Source organism: Theobroma cacao, chromosome 2 (assembly GCF_053813885.1).
Source record: "Theobroma cacao isolate CCN51 chromosome 2, ASM5381388v1, whole genome shotgun sequence".
Classification (NCBI taxonomy): domain Eukaryota; kingdom Viridiplantae; phylum Streptophyta; class Magnoliopsida; order Malvales; family Malvaceae; genus Theobroma; species Theobroma cacao.
The window spans coordinates 37907175-37912623 of NC_142640.1; positions in this window are offsets into that span (position 1 = coordinate 37907175).

Consider the following 5449-nt stretch of genomic DNA (forward strand, 5'->3'; position numbering starts at 1 on the left):
AATCAATAATTCTGGAACAATAAACCATATTTTCAGAATAAAAACCAAAGTTTCACAGATTCAAGAGAAGAAAAAATCTCATTTTTCATTTAAAACCTAAAACCAACCTCAAATCTTTCACAAATGGTGATTTTGAGCAAAAATGGGTTGGAAAAGCTTAAAAGTTAGGGTTTTACGTTCAAAATGTGGCTGAGGGTTGCCATATCTCAAAAAATGTGGTATATTTATAAGCTAAGGTGTGAAAATACATTTTTACCCTTTTTATTTTTTTGAAATCGACAAATGTATCGATACATTGGCCCATGTATCAATGCATCATGAACATATATTGATACTGTCACAACCCAATTCTCAGGCCATGACTAGCGCAAGGGCCTAATAGGCATAGCCCACCAGACCCAAGCAAGTCTCTTTTTCTTTAAGATCTATTACTTAAAATTTCTAATGAATGTTCTTTCAAAATTAGACCGTGAGAACCAAGTATATATATATATATATATATATATATATATATATATATATATATAACATCCCCAAAATAAGGTTATCATTCTTCAACCCCAAACGATAGGGGTAATCAATCAACATACAAAGTGCATAACAATCTCATAATTTACATTTCAGTAAATATATACACTAACAAGAGACCTTGACTATCAGTGGAGTGACTCTAGGCTTGGGTGCCGCTACAGGATACCATGGTACCAACCAAATGGCAAATTCAAAATGGACACTTCAATATAGGTCTTGACTACCTCCGAATCTGAAAACATGAAGTTAAAAAGAGTGAATATAAACCCAGTGAGTGAATATAAGAACGGAACAAGCAAACGATACGGAGAGCTTTTCGACAACATGATGCACTTGTGTAAAAACAATGCAATTTTATATCTATTATCAACAAAACTTGATGTCGTGCTGTTTTTCAACTCATTTTAAAACATTTAGGAAATTCGAGTAAGGCAAGCATAGTAGAGCAAATCTTGCTGCAGCAAAAAGGCATTCTACAGCATATAGTATAATCACATTTTTTATTTTCATAACTTGTCTATAGCATATATATATATATATATATATATATACATGTACATTACTGCCGCCTTACTCAGCTCATGTGCACTCCCTACATGAACAAGGCAATATCATCATGTGCACTCCCTACACGCACATTTCAATATCATCATGTGCACTCCCTACACGTACATTTCAATATTATCACACGCACTCCCGCCCACATCATTACAAGCATGTGCACTCCCACACCGCACACCACCGACACCGTCACGTGCACTCCCACACCGCACATGCACGATTATAGCTATTATACAACATTATCACTCAAAGCATAACACACATATCCACATAATATAAGAACACATGGTTTCATTATATCACATATTTTACCACATAAAAACATTTCATCAGGGGCTTGTTCCCATGCACGTTTTAAAGAAAATTCTGTTAAAACATTTCAGGTGATTCAATTAAACACGTATGCATTTATCCTAAAACATTTTAATGCAAGTTCACTCACCTTACGATAGCGGGATATTACATTGCTATTAGTTCGAGGTATATCTAACTATTTCTACTTGTAGATAGCTCGTTATTTCCTCCGGCACGCCACCACAGTCTACTATATTGTCATGACCTAATTTCCCGGGTCATGACCGGCACATGAGCTCAATGAGCATAGCTCACTAAGCCCAAGCAAGCCTATCCATTTACCTTTGCTTAACAAATTTATCATATCATGCATACACACACACCTTTTCCCGGGTGTGAACATAGCCAAAACACAATGGCATTATCGATAATAATATACATGCATTATACCAGCCATGTATTTAGCAATTTACATTGCATACACATATTCATATTGTTAGATTGTATTCACAATACAAAAGGACCCATTACTTCCAATGGAGACATTTACAATAAAAGGGATTACTATCGAATGCCAGACACATACCCAAGAGATGCACTACAGGGACTCCTCGATCTAGGGTCCAATAGTCACCTGATCTGAAAACATGAATTTTTATAAAATGTGAAATACCCCATACTTTGATATGGTGATAAATAAAGTTGATCGAATACAAATTGAGGTCAATTAAAATGTTTAGAAGTGATAAAAGATGAAAGGAGTAGTTTAGGATAAAATATTTTGCAAGTGAGAAAATAATAATAAAATAATAATAATTTTATCGGAGGAGAATTTGTGAGATAAAAGGCGATTTGGAAGTCAAGTGAGGCATAATAAGGTATTTTGGGTACCAAGGAGACAAGATAAAATTTTTAGAATAAAATAATATTTTATTAATGAAATAATATTAAAATATTAATATTTAGCCTGATGTCGAAGTCAATCAAGAAGAAAGATCATATGGTTGATCCAAGTGGGGGAGAAGATGACAAGCCCGACTCTATAAAAATATTTATCACGACATACATGTGATGGATAGCATGTTTGCATGCTAAGAGAGTCCCGAAAAATTTACAAAAGTCGGTATTGTACCTAGAGGTACAATAAAGTTTATTTAAGCCTCGAACTAGATCAAATAGAAAATTTATGATGAAATTAAGAATTTTAAAGTCCCAGAATGGTTTAATATGGTGATTCGGAGTTTGAGGATCAATTTGGAGTCAAACCGAAATTTTCGCTATCCAGGGGCAAAATGGTCATTTGCCACCTGAGGACAAAATGAAAATTTTAGAAAAGATTTTTTTGGCCCCATTTGACTTATTGGAGTATAATTTGACTTATTTGAGTAAGATTTGAGGTTTAGAAGTGAAAAATTTTAATTTCAGTATAATTTGGAGTAAAAGAGTAAAATGGTAATTTTGCCACCCCAAGGGCAAAATTGTAATTTTCCACTACCAAGACATTTTTCCAGCACATGGTCTTCCTTTATCCTCATTTTTGACCATTGACTAATTGTGTGGTGGAGATAAAAAGGATTAAAAATTTAAAATTTTAAAAATGGACCAATAAGAAAATGACATGTGTCATTCCTTTATTATTTTATTGTTTCTTATTAAAAAGGCATAAAATCAGCCCATTTTTTTCATATGGCCAGTCAAGAAAGGAAGAGAGAGAAAGAGAGGAAGAACAAACTCTTTGGAAGATCACTATGCTGAATTTCTATTCTTTGCAAATTTTCTAGAGGTGGAGTTTCATTTTCTCTTCTAGGTGAGCTTTCTTCATTATTCTTATTGTTCTCTATGCTCATTTCTTCCATTTGCTTTTCTAGGATCTCTACATAATCATCATCAGTATGAATTTCCTTTTGTAAGGCATTGGACTCATCAAAAACTACATGGATGGATTCTTCAATCGTTAAAGATCTTTTGTTGAAGACTCTATAGGTTTTTGAGTTTAATGCATATCCTAGAAATATAGCTTCATCACTCTTTGCATCAAACTTTCCTAAAGACTGTTTACCATTGTTTAATACAAAACACTTACAGCCAAAGCTCCTAAGGTGTGAAATATTTGGTTTCCTACCCTTGTAAAGTTCATATGGAGTCTTTGATATCATGGCTCTAATTGAGACTCTATTGAGTATATACGCTGTTGTGTTCACTACCTCAGCCCAAAAATATTTTGGTAGGTTATTCTCACATAACATAGTTCTAGCCATTTCTTTTAAGGTTCGATTTTTCCTCTCTACAGCTCCATTTTGTTGGGGTGTTCAAGGTGTAGAAAAATTATGATCCAACCCCTTTTCATTGCAAAATTTCTCAAATTCATCACTTTCAAACTCTCCTCCATGATCACTCCTAATACTAACTACGGCTAGTCCTTTTTCATTCTCAACTTTCCTACAATGACTTATAAATGCTGGTAGAGCATCATTCTTATGAGCAAGAAAATAAACCCAAGTGTACCTAGAGTACTCATCAACTATTACAAAGCCATAAGATTTTCCTCCGAGACTAGTTATACTTATTGGACTAAATAGATCAATGTGCAATAATTCAAGAGGTCTAGTTGTTGACACAATCTTCTTAGTCTTAAAGGATGTTTTAACTTGTTTTCCTAATTGGCAAGCATCACATATTTTATCATTTTCAAATTTTATATCCGGCAGTCCAACAACTAGATTTTTCTTAATTAATTTTGACATAGTATGCATGCTCACATGTCCTAGTCTTCTATGCCATAGCCAGCTATCATTTTCAGCATTTGCCACTAAACACATTTCACAATTCATTTCAAGATCTTCAAGAAATATAACATACATATTCTTTAATTCTCTTCCTATAAATGAGACTTTATTAGTGCTTATATCTATCACTTCACACTTATTTAAATCAAAGCATACTTTAAATCCTTTATCATACAATTGACTAATGCTTAATAAATTATGTTTCAAACCTTGAACCAATAACATATGACTAATTTGAGTTAGAGAGTTCTTAACAACCGTTCCTATGCCATGAATTCTACTTTTTGAATCATCACCAAAAGATACGGTTCCTCCCTTTTCTTGTCTAGCTGTGCAAATATTATTTCATTTCCTATCATGTGCCTTGAGCAGCCACTGTCCATATACCAAGGTTGCTTCTTCTTGAGTTGAACTCTTGAACATGTATCTTTTGAATGCAACTCAACCTACAAAACAAATATTCAGTTTTTCTTTATAGGTACCCATACCATGATGGGTCCTTGATTGTTAACAGCAACATAGGATCCTTTTGGAACTCATATTTTTCTTATTTTCTGCACATTTCTTTTTCTTTTGCAATCATAGGATAAATGGCCAATTTTATCACATATATAACACCTATATGATGCATTAGTATAGTTTTTCTTGTAGTATGCATTTCTTTTTGGAGTTTCATTTTTCAAACTTTTGAATGCAACATTTTCTTCACTAATCTTTTGTAAGGCTTCTGTTTTACTTTCCAATTCTAATTTTAGAGTTTTAAAATCTTTTTTTGAATGTTCCAATTCAATTTGCAAAAAGTTTTTTTGTTCAAAAACAGAATTAAAGTCAAGTTTAATCTTTTCTAAATCTGATTCTAGAGATGCAAACTTTTTCTTTAAGATCTTGTATTTCAAAAGAAGTTTCTCAAATTCATCATATAAACATTCATATTCATCTTGAAGCTCATCAATAGAAATATTGTAGAGGGATGAGGATACCTCGGACTCATCATCCCGTGCCATCAAACACAGGTTTGCTCTTTCTTTAGCTTTTTCTTCCTCAACTTCAGAACTTGAAGTATCACTGACTGACCAAGTAGCTGCCACCATTGCTTTATTTGATTTCTTGTTTCTCTTTGGAGTTTTTTTTCTCAGCAAAGGGCATTCGGACTTGAAATGTCCAGGCTTCTTGCATTCGAAGCAGGTTAGTTCTTCCTTTTTGTTGGAGTCATTTTTGTTTCTGGTTCTCTATGAAGAACCTTGATCTTTTCTAAACCTTCTTTCAGCTAGTCTCTG